This window comes from Xyrauchen texanus, chromosome 3 (assembly GCF_025860055.1).
Source record: "Xyrauchen texanus isolate HMW12.3.18 chromosome 3, RBS_HiC_50CHRs, whole genome shotgun sequence".
Lineage (NCBI taxonomy): Eukaryota > Metazoa > Chordata > Actinopteri > Cypriniformes > Catostomidae > Xyrauchen > Xyrauchen texanus.
Window position 1 is genome coordinate 35,799,293 of NC_068278.1, and position 12,914 is coordinate 35,812,206.

Consider the following 12,914-nt stretch of genomic DNA (forward strand, 5'->3'; position numbering starts at 1 on the left):
CCAGATCACCTTAATTCACCCCATTTGATTCTTACATCAACATCTAACTCCAAAGTTTTTGTTTGACTATTTGTCAGACTAAACAGATGGCCATCCTGAATGCTAAAGGAAGAAAATTTAAATATAATGTTTGTGAGTTGAACCTCTGCCAGCTAATGTCTGGAACATTTGAGAAGCATTGCCATGGAAGCAGTCGAGTGAGGCAACCTCTCTGTTCATTAGCAAGAGAAGTATGTCAAAATTGCACAGTGGGAAATCAGTGTGTGTATATTTGTCTGTCTGCCTGGGGACAGAATAATAAAAGTATTGCCTAAAAATAGAAATAAAAAGCAACAGAGAATGAACAAACTAATAAACTTATATTATGGCAAATCTTAGGCTTTTCAGAAAGAGCTTCGGAAACTACATCTGCTGAAACCAAAACAATCTCAAAACAGTATGAAACCAAAATTATTTTCCAAAATGAATTCTAAGACAAGCTTTTTGAAAGGATTTTACTCTTGGTTTTTAATGTGGAACAAGAACTGATAACTTTTTTATGGATACATATATAATATTTGTGTAATTATGAATGTCAGTGAACTTCCCATCTCTCGGTGACTGAGATGGAGTAAGTAAATGAGTGAAAGAATCAAGTGGGAATCAGAGTGCATAAGTGCCCATGATGCTGTTTAAACTTGCTGTTTGCAAACTACAGCCTTATTTTTGCTTATGTTTACAGTAAGTACAAGTTCAGCATCTCCTTTAAAAACTGTGTTCCTGGAAAGAATTCCCCTGCCCAAACACACATTTGATGGAAAAAAACTAAACCACAAATGCCAAAATTATATCTTTCTTTTACATACATCTGTTTTCAACACAAACTCGTCTTTTATCAATAACATCTCTTTTATGATATTGTTCATGGGGCAGCTGATGTGGAAAATATGCCACTCCTAGGCCAAGATAATCAAACAGACCGTTCACCCCTTGATGTGTCAAAAACTGAAAGGGTTGAAGATACCTGCAAAGAATACTATGCATGGTTTGAAACACTGTTAGTGGATACCAAGGATACCTCAGGGATATTCATGATAGTGTTTACAAGTTTGACGATTCACTTAAGAATGCTCAGTCATAAATCATTGGGGGGTTATTGTTGCAATTTGTGGTAGGGTTACAGCGGTATGTTCGGTCTAGATCAAGTAGACTCAACAGGAACTCAAACAACACCTGTTGTGTGTATGCGTGCTTGTATGTGTTTGTGAGTGCTCATTCTTGTCTGGATATTTGAAGATTCCTTCAGTTTCCATTTAAAGCTGATGGACTTTATTTGAGGTTAAAATTCTTTCCCAGCTTAATATGCAGTCAACGGAAACACTTGTGTAACACTTTGTCTTTGTTACAAAACACTCTGTTCATTTCAAGTCAAGTCAAGTCAAGTCAAGTGGTTTTTATTGTCGTTTCAACCATATACAGTTAGTACAGTACACAGTAAAACGAGACAACGTTCCTCCAGGACCATGGTGCTACATAAAAACAACAAAGGACCAACATAGGACCACGTGAGACTACACAACGAAATAAAATACCTATATAAACTACCTATATATACCTATATAAAGTGCACGTGCAAACATGTGCAAAAAGTACAGGACAGTACAACAAATTACTGACAATGAACAGGACAATAGACAGTGCAGCGCCGACCAGTACTCAGTAGTGCAAAAAGATGACAGTTTCTAAAATGTAAACATAACATACTATGAGATAGTGTTCTATGCACATAGCAGTTATTGAGGTAGCAGACAGTTATAAAGTGACAGTAATTAAAGTGCAACTCAGGACACGTGTGTGTGTGTGTGTGTGTGTGTGTGTGTGTGTGTGTGTGTGTGTGTGTGTGTGTGTGTGTGTGTGTCAAACCAGTCTCTGAGTATTGAGGAGTCTGATGGCTTGGGGGAAGAAGCTGTTACACAGTCTGGCCGTGAGGGCCCGAATGCTTCGGTACCTCTTGCCAGACGGGAGGAGGGTAAAGAGTTTGTTTGAGGGGTGTGTGGGGTCGTCCACAATGCTGGTTGCTTTGCGGATACAGTGTTTTTTGTAAATGTCTTTGATGGAGGGAAGAGAGACCCCAATGATCTTCTCAGCTGTCCTCACTATACTCTGCAGGGCTTTGCGGTCCGAAACGGTGCAAGTCCCAAACCAGGCAGTGATGCAGCTGCTCAGGATGCTCTCAATAGTCCCTCTATAGAATGTAGTGAGGATGGGGGTTGGGAGATGTGCTTTCCTCAGCCTTCGAAGAAAGTAGAGACGCTGCTGGGCTTTCTTGGTGATAGAGCTGGTGTTGAGGGACCAGGTGAGGTTCTCCGCCAAGTGAACACCAAGGAATTTGGTGCTTTTGACAATCTCCACAGAGGAGCCGTCGATGTTCAGTGGAGTGTGTTCACCTTGTACTCTCCTAAAGTCAACAACCATCTCTTTTGTTTTGTCGACATTCAGGGACAGGTTGTTGGCTCTACACCAGTTCGTCAGCCGCTGCACCTCCTCTCTGTATGCTGACTCGTTGTTCTTGCTGATGAGACCCACCACGGTCGTGTCATCGGCGAACTTGATGATGTGATTCGAGCTGTGCATTGCTGCACAGTCGTGAGTCAGCAGAGTGAACAGCAGTGGACTGAGCACACAGCCCTGGGGGGCCCCAGTGCTCAGTGTGGTGGTGGTGGAGATGCTGTTCCCGATCCGGACTGACTGAAGTCTCCCAGTCAGGAAGTCCAGGATCCAGTTGCAGAGGGAGGTGTCCAGGCCCAGCAGGTTCAGCTTTCCAATCAGGAGCTGGAGAATGATTGTGTTGAATGCTGAGCTGAAATCTATGAACAGCATTCGAACGTATGAGTCCTTATTGTCTAGGTGGGTGAGGGCCAGATGGAGGGTTGTGGTGATGGCATCGTCCGCTGAACGGTTTGAACGATACACAAACTGCAGTGGGTCTAGTGAGGGGGCAGCTGGGTCTTAATCTGCCTCATGACGAGCCTCTCGAAGCACTTCATGATGATGGGTGTAAGTGCGACGGGACGGTAGTCGCTGAGGCAGGACACTGAAGACTTCTTTGGCATGGGGATGATGGTGGTGACCTTGAAGCACGTTGGAACAACGGCGCTGCTCAGAGAGATGTTGAAGATGTCGGTAAGAACATCTGCTAGCTGGTCTGCACATCCTCTGAGCACTCTGCCAGGAATGTTGTCTGGTCCAGCAGCCTTCCGTGGGTTGACTCTACGTAGAGTTTTCCTCACATCTGCCGTGGTAAGACAGAGCACCTGGTCGCTGGGAGGAGGGGTGGATTTCCTCGCCATCACGTCGTTCTGCACTTCAAACCGAGCGTAGAAGTCGTTCAGCGCATCTGGAAGGGAGGCATCTTTGTCACAGGCAACTGATGTTGTCCTGTAGTTGGTGATGGCCTGGATGCCCTGCCACATGCACCGTGTGTCACCGCTGTCCTGGAAGTGACTGTGGATTCTCTGGGCGTGTCGCGCTTTGCCTCTCTGATTGCCCGTGACAGTTTGGCCCTAGCTGTTCTTAGGGCTGCCTTATCGCCTGCTCTGAAGGCGGAGTCTCGGACCTCAGCAGCGTGCGCACCTCCGCAGTCATCCACGGCTTCTGGTTGGAGCGTGTGGTGATGGTCTTGGAGAAAGTGACATCATCAATGCACTTGCTGATGTAGCTGGTCACTGATGCTGTGTATTCCTCCAAGTTGGTAGAATTGCCATATGTTGCAGCCTCCCTGAACATGTGCCAGTCAGTACACTCAAAACAGTCCTGAAGAGCAGAGATGGCTCCTGCTGGCCAGGTTTTCACCTGCTTCTGAAGCGGTTTTGTGCGCCTGACGAGCGGTCTGTATGCTGGAATTAACATAACAGAGATGTGGTCTGAGAAGCCGAGGTGGGGGCGGGGCTCCGCCCGTGCACGCCTGGGATGTTTGTGTAAACAAGATCAAGCGCGTTCAGCCCTCTCGTTGCAAAGTCCACATACTGATGGAATTTAGGGAGCACTGTCTTGAGATTTGCATGGTTGAAATCTCCGGCGACAATAAACAGTCCGTCGGGGTGAGCGTTCTGCAGTTCGCTCATAGCCCCATACAGTTCACGGAGCGCTTCCTTAGCGTTAGCGCTGGGGAATGTAAACTCCGGTTATGCAAACAGTGGTGAATTCCCGTGGTAGATAAAAAGGTCTGCATCTAACAGTCACAAGCTCCAACAGCGATGAACAGTAACTAGAGACTAGCATAGAGTTCTTGCACCATTCCGTGTTGATGTAAACACACAAGCCACCACCGCGAGTCTTATCGCAGAGAGCTGTATTTCTGTCGGCACGAAACGAGGCGAGCCCGTCTAGCTGAATGGCGGCATCCGGAACTCTGTCGCTGAGCCACATCTCCGTGAAAACAAAGATGCAGCAGTCTCTAAACTCACGCTGCGTAGCCTGCTGGAGTCGGATATAGTCCAGTTTATTGTCCAGGGAGCAAACATTTGAGAGCAGGATAGACGGGAGAGCCGGCCGGCTAGGGTTTGTTTTTAGCCTAGCATGGACCCCCACCCTCTTTCCGCTTCCGCTCTCGCACACCGCTACGACGTCCTCTCCCCAGGCCACCGGCATCAGGCGACGCCGAGGGCTGGATGCCTGGTCTCCGCAGCAAGCCGAGTACGCGTAGCGCCTCCTGCAGGTCATCATGCAGCTTGGTTTTTGCATGAGTCTTATATTTCAGTAGTGTCTGGCGATGGTAGACACGAACACCGGTTGCTCCGATGTCCATGTGTTGCAAAAGTCGGGCTTTTTTAACAAAAATAGCACCATTGTGGATCCGGAGTGGCCGCTGCGTGCTACCGCGCCGCCATCTTGGAATCAGGAATCATTTGAATGACTTGTACAGCCCCTCACATCAGCATTGCCACAACCCAATGGAGTTTGTACAAACAATGGAAGACGGAGGAGTTTTCTAAAATCTGTTTGAAACAATGATTATTTTTGCAGTTCCATAGCCCACTTGTGTGTGATGGATAGAGAAGTTCAGGTGCTGTCTGACTCTACACTGGTTGGTCTGTATTCAGCGCTATATGCGGTCTGACAGGCTCATGTATCATCACAGAGTCGTATCAGTTTGTTTACCTCTGATTAGCTCTGTTTCCAATGTGTACAGAACATCCCTGCTTTTTCGACAGCCAGTGCTGTGCAAAAAGACGCCTCAAATTACGTCTGCATAGAATGCTTGATGTCCCTTCAAAAGTGCCACATTGATCATAATATATTTGAGCCAATATCCATTTCTGGAGTCTTGCCTCAGAAGATACTCCTTCAGTATGAAAGCATAATACGTATCTGGTCCTTTAATTGTATTGGGTATTTATCAGCGTATTAGTGTGCATCAAAATAAATGCCTTTTCTCTCTCTGTTTCTCGCATAGAGTTAAAGAGGTTGGAGCCTTTTAACGCTATAACACGCATGGGGGAAGGCGTTCTTTTCCATCGCCTATTCTTTCAGGGGAAAAAGACCCTGCGGAGAGCACATCCTGCCCAGGCTGGGGGAGGTTAAATGTGGCAAATACGCCACATGGGTTTTCAGGCCACATGTGGAAGTGGCGCGGTGGTAGATTCTACCTAACAAGGGAGGAGTTGCTACAAGCACAGGAACAGAGGGGACTTCCCTAGGGAGACGCGGGCAGGGGGACCGTACCGTGGAAAATACACACAGGGGGATTCATCCGTGAAGGCCAACCCTGTGGAGCACCTATTCCAGTACAGAGTAGTTAGTACCTGTAGTGGTCTGGTCATGAATTCCTCTGCTGAATAGGGAGGAAAAACATCCAGGGAGTGCGAGTGTAGTGGACTCTCCTGGGAGAAAGAGTACTCGTGATCACCTCAGTTGAGGGGAAGGGCGCTATGTGCAAGTGGAACACCCGGTCAGTCGTTATGTATTCCTGAGTTCTACTTGCTCGGACTTGAGAGAATACGGGACGAAAACGACTCAACCCTGAGGTTGTAGAATCTCGTAAAGGTATTGGGTGTTGCCCAGCCCGCCACTCTTCAGTTGTCTGCTAGGGAGGTGTCGTTGGCCAGTTCCCACGAGGATGTCACACTTCTCGTCGAGTGTGCTCGAACCCACAAAGGGGCGGGCATGGTCTGGGTCTGATAGGCCAAGGCGATGGTGTCGACGACCCAGTGGGCTTAGTTCCTGCAGCACGTCGGGGTCAGAACTACCCAAATGCAGATCTCTGAGTGCCTTAGCCTGGTGTACTTGCAGGAGGATCATGGCATGCAGAGCAGAGGTGGCCTGTCCGGTGACGCTGTAGGCTTTGGCGGTCAGTTATGTCGTCATCATAAAAGCCTTGGAGAGGAGCACCGGGCGATCCTGCCAGGTGGCGGCATTTTCCGGACACAGTTGGATCGCAACCGCTCTGTCCACCTGGGGGTCCTCAGAGTACCCGTGGTCCACCCCGCAGTTGAGGGTAGTGAGAGCGGACGAGCGAGGAGGTCGGATGCGGGTAGTGAAAGGTGCCCTCCACGACCTCATCAGCTCATCGTGCTCCTCTGAGAAGAAAGGAACCGGGGGGTGGCATGGCTGTGAGCGGTGCCGGGCCCGAAAAACAACCTCTAGAGCCGGGACGGGGGGCAGGTGGTTTGTGGGGATTTACCCGGCAAAACCGCTTCCATCCCCAAATCTGGAGTGGCGTTCCTTTTTAGGAAGGAAACGTTGCCATGGTTAATTTCTCGCATTGAGAAATTATTTCCCTCCTTTTATCTCCATATGTCCGGGGGAGGGACATGCAAATTCTGTCTGCCAATTTCTCTTTGGCCTTTTCTCAAGTTCAGATGTAACCAAGGCCTTCAAGAAAGACCCCTAGTGTAACTTCATTCGACACAACGGGGAACTCTTTGTTTGTATCACTCCGGAAACAGTTGATTCTGTTTAGCTTCATTTGGACCAATTTTCTATAGCAGAGCAAAATTAGACAAAACAACTGGCCATATTAGGTCTTGCAGTGATGCTGTTGTACTGAATATCTTAACAGCTTTTACTACTTGCAGTCTCGTGCCTGTGGCTGAATCACAGCCTTGCTAGTAAAACAGCACTCTTGCTCATTTGATGTTGTTTAATTGCAGTTTGAAAACTTTCATGTGGTGAGATATTTGTTTTATTCGACAGTTGCTGCATACGCATAATGTTTATCAGTTGTGTCCTAGCTCGGGAGGGAATGTGTTAGCTTACTGCATAGCATTTCAGGGATAAAAATATTAAAGGCCAGTGTCTTAATGATCTGGGGCAACTAACTTCACATCTGATTAAGTCCTTTGCATTGCAGTGAATGGCCCCTTAACCTCAGGTGTATCTCAATGAGGACATTCAGACATTTACTTCTCATCAATGATGTGAGCTTTGAGGGCTTGTTATTCATTCACTGTGAGTTCCTTCACCCACTCAAAATGGTGGTGCTGACAGTCATAGGGAGAGCATTACCACCCTCCTCCACTCCCACACTGCCAAAGCCTTCAACAACAAAAACTGTCCTCTATGAAAGACAAGATCTCCAGGTGTGCAGTAGATATGAAGTGCAATAGATGCAAGGGTGAAGACGAGGACCCTGCTTAAGGGCAGATTAGAGGCAAAGTTGATGTAACTGTTGATGGTGCATGGTGTATGCAGCTTGCAGACATTGTTTTGGTTGATCAATGTAATTAATAATAAAAGAATGTAAACAGTTTTTAAGACAGGAGATTCAACTTTGAGCATTTCCAGAAGAATAACAGAGAATCAAGAGGGAGAATTACCACACCTATAAATTATAACTTGTGTTACAAGTATGCAGATGTACCTCTCATACATCCTCTATTTACAGATTCTATAAAGATTTGCAAAATGTAGGATGCCTGAACCATCTACCCTTCTGAAAAGACTAGCTTAGACAAACATAAACACAAAAAACCTTTTCAAATATTTCATTTAATACATTAATAAACACAAAGATGTTTTCAAGATTTACAACCTATTACCTCTTATTATAAGAATTTAATTAACATTAATTCATATTTTATACCATAATATGTATAACTAGGACTATAATAGAATATTAAGTACTATATCATTTTTTGCCCTCACATTTTGAATTTTGGGGGCATTTTTACTTGCATTTTGAGGAACCCTCAGGCTGAGCCAACACTGGAAAGGTCTCATCCGGAACAAGCACAAAGGTTGACAGCAGCCATCAAACCCAGTGCTTGCTGGAACTGAGGCAATGGCAGGGTTGTCCCTACTGGAACCTCATCATATGTAAGAAAATGGACTGAATGCATTCATCGTTCAGATGTGCCAACATAGCTACCAAGTCGGGTTCCATGCCTAGGAAGGAAACTTGCTAACTGGGCACCAATATGCTCTTTGTCCAACTGACCCTGAGGCATAACTGCTCGAAATGCACGAGCAACTGGTCCCTGTGCTTGTACGCCTGTGCCTCTGATTGAGCTATCATTAGCCAATCGTTGAGGTAATTCAGTATGTGGACGCCTCTCAGCTTCAGTGGAGTGAGTGCCGCATTAACACATTTCTTTAATGTGCAAGGAGCCAGAAACAAGGTGAAGGGAAGAACTTTGAACTGGAATGTAGCCCCATCGAAAGCGAATCTCTTGTACGGCCTATGTCGAGGAGCAGTCTGTATAAGTATGCATCTTTTGGGTCGATTGATCAAAACCAATCCAGATGGCAGACATGATTCAGAATTTGTCTCTGAGTCAGCATCTTGAACACAGACTTCCTGAGTGTCAATGATCTCAATTCCAGAATTGGTTGAAACCAATCACTCCATTTGGTGATTAGAAAATAATGTCTGTAAAAGCCTTTATGTCTTTCGCCTGCCGGAAAAACACTCTCTATTGCATCTTTGAAGAGGAGATTATGTAACTTGGAGCGTAGAATTTGCAAATCCCGCCTTAGTATGGTGGAGGAGAGAATGCCATTGAAGCAAGTTGGTTGCCTCACGAAATGAATTACATATCAACCACAATACCTTTTCTTGACCTTATGAGAGATGCATGTCAGTCTTATGTCTTCAAGCAGAAGGCGGCAGTATTTATGTATTATGTTTGTTGTGGCCTTTCCTGAGGACATAAATTGGAGTTGACTGATGGATGAACCTTCCTGTTTCTATTCAGACTTTTCTCAGATTAACCTTGAGAGAAAATTAATGAGAATAGGCACCTCAGATTTCTTATCCTGAAAGGTGAAAATGTATAGAAAAACGAGCTGAAAAGGGGTCTGACACGTGTATCCGCAGTGAATTTATTAAAGCACACTTTACAAGAAAAACTTTCAAGGAGCTCAGTAGATAATAGTTTTTGAAGACATTAAATGATTGGCCTACATACAGAGCTGGCCCAAGGCATAAGCGAACTAAGCGGCTGCTTAGGGCCCAGGTGGCCTCCAGGGGGCCCCCAAGAGCACATGAAATGTCAGCTTGTTTTTTTTTTGTGATTATACTGTCAATGGGCAATGGTAATTATACAAAATCGCAATATTACACCCAATATTATGTTAACGGGCTGCAGGATGCAAGCACATTCAGACAGCAAAACAGCAATGTCACAAAAAAGGACATATCCTCTGGTGCAGAGAAAAGGAAAAAGAAGAAAACAGAGGAAGAGAAAAAAACTGCATGATAAAGGTATGTTAAGTAGCTAGGCTATGTTACGATCTAACATTAGCTGGCTAGTTAGTTAACATGTAGCACATCTTCTTTTTTAGGAAAGTTTGATTAAACATCCGTAAATAGCCTTGACATCTTAATATATTATAGTACGACATATTACTTTGCTAGTTTTAGATGAAAGATTTTGTCTTCTGTGTAAAAATAACTTTCCTGGGTATATATTTTTTTGTAATAAGAATAAGCTTCTGTTCCATAAACTTGGTACTGATAACAACCTAATATTATTTACATTAGTCTACCATTTTGGGGTCTTTGCTATTATATTCCAATATCATTATGTCTCAGTTAGCTAGTTAAATATTAAGAGTTGTTGTTTTAGGAGTACAGATGACTTGCTGCTGTGTAAAATTATTTGTGTTGACAATGATGAAACAGCCTACAGAGAGGAGGTGCACACTCTGACACGCTGGTGTCAGGAGCACAACCTCTCCCTCAACGTCAGTAAGACCAAGGAGCTTGTAGTGGACTTCAGGAAGAAAGACAGAGAACACAGCCCATCACCATTAATGGAGCACCGGTGGAGAGAGTCAGCAGTTTCAAGTTCCTCGGTGTCCACATCACTGAGGAACTCACATGGTCCGTCCACACTGAGACCGTTGTGAAGAAGGCTCACCAGTGCCTCTTCTTCCTGAGACGGCTGAGGAAGTTTGGAATGAACCAGCACATCCTCACACTGTTTTACACCAGCACTGTAGAGAGTATCCTGACTGGCTGCATCACCGCCTGGTACGGCAATAGCACCGCCCACAACCGCAAAGACCTGCAAAAGGGTGGTGCGAACTGCCAGTAACATCATCGGAGGTGAGCTTCCCTCCCTCCAGCACATATATAACAGACAGTGTGTGAAAAAAGCTCGGAGGACCATCAGAGACTCCAGCCACCCGAGTCATGGGCTGCTCTCACTGCTACCATCAGGCAGGCGGTATCGCAGCATCAGGACCCGCACCAGCCGATTACATGACAGATTCTTCCCCCAAGCAATCAGACTTCTGAACACTTGATCTCTCACGATCAACAATCAGCACTGCACTTTATTAATCATCATCTTGTACCACACACTGGACTGTCAAATATATTCTCCCCAATTCAACTACTGACTGTATATATATTTTTATATACTCTATTTTTTTTTTTTTTATTGTATGTGTATTCTATATTGTGTGTATTGTTTACTGTACATTGTATATTGTGTTGTGTATGTGTACATTTGTTATGTAAATTGTGTTGTGTAAATATGTTGTTTATTGTAATTGGTACTGCTATGTTATTCGGAACTGCACACAAGACTTTCACCTACTGTTGCACTTGTGTACAGAGTAGTGTGAAAATAAAGTGATTTGATTTGATTTGATTTGAAATAACATTCTGTTCTGTCAAATAAGTACTCTTCTGAAACTTCCCTAGGAGCACTGTTTAAATATTTTGGAGGTGGGGCACAACCAACGCCACTTGCCCCAAGTGCCAGTGCTACAGCTGATGATGATTTTTCAACAATCCCAGATCAATATATTTATATGGATAAACCATGCCTTTTGTGAGACCTTTTTGTTTTTTGTTTTTGACAGACAGTTGCATTACCTTCTAATATGACATCTAACATGGCTAGCTTTTATTATTATTATTTTCATCTTTGATCAGGTCCATCCTCTGCAGGTGGGAGCACTTACAGCACGTGCATCCACTGATCCTACTGTTCCTTCCATGTCTGTTTCAACCTCAGTGGATGTGGCAAGTTAATAGCATAGCAGCCTTTGTATTTGCTCAGTTTACTGTAGAATATCCTGAGATTAATATTTCTAATTAAAATTATTAATGTAATTTCCTTATAGGTCCTTCTACTTCTGTGGTCATTGGGATCGATGTCACATCTACCCCCTTAGCAACTTCCAGCCTACACCATGGATCAGCAGCTCCTCCAGTTGACCCAGCTGAGTGGTCATCTATCCTGTCCGACTCAGAAAGGTCTGATCTGGTAAGCAGACGGCCACTGCCTATAAAGGAAAATTTCACATTCCCTGAAAAACCTGATGGCCGAAGCTTCAACTACCACTACAGAAAATAAATTAATGGGGAAATAATGTAAGTGGGGCTGCTCACTTATTCAAAAAGAAATTATGCAGTCTACATCTTCTGCTGCAAATTGTTCTCTAGGAAGTACACAAAACTGGTAACAGAGGGATAACAAGATTGGGTACATATAGGTGTGCTACTGTTACAATTAAAACCATAGAAGGGTAAAATCATGCCAGGCAGACATTGGTATGTTGTAAGCAACACAGCTATAACTAATAAAATTGATAAGGAGTGTGTTAGATTTATAGTGTGCGAATAATCAAGCATTGACAATATTCAATCATATTGGCGGCACCGAGGGGCCCCCAAATCTAATTCTGCTTAGGGCCCCATAAAGGCTTGGGCTGGCCCTGCCTACATACATTATGTTTGGTTCTGCTCAACTGTTTTCATCCACTACCCAAGGATTTTATACACTTGTCTTATACTTTTCCAATGCGTTTTATAGTGGAATAGACATATTCTAAAATGGCTTATACTGAATGTGCAATTTTCCCATTACACATTTTCTGAGACTCTTAAAGACTTCTAAATGAAGGCATGATCAAATGTTTAAAAGCAATTGCAACAAATAGGCATCACCCTTAAAAAATACCCTTTCATCTCCATTCCTTTAAAACCCCACCCACTACACACACACACACACACACACACACACACACACACACACACACAAACACGTCATGTGGAGAAATTAGTTGTTGAGAAATCTCGCATTGGACACCCACATCTGCCACCTCTGTAAGGTCTCCTTCCTCCACCTTAAAAACATTGCCAAACTCCGCCCTTCACTCTCCCAACCGGATGCTGAGAGGTTGATCCATGCCTTTGTCTCCTCCAGGTTGGACTATTGTAATGCCCTCCTCGTCGGGATCCCTGGCAGAAGCCTGCAAAAGCTCCAGCATATTCAGAATTGCGCTGCCCGGGTCCTGACGAGGAGGCGCAAATACGATCATATCACACCGGTCCTGAAATTCTTACACTGGCTGCCCATCCAACACAGAATTCATACCCATCAGTGCATACATGGAACTGCCCCTGCCTACCTCACTGAACTTCTCACACCACAAAACGCCACACGAAACCTCCGCTCCTCTAACTCTACCTATTGCCT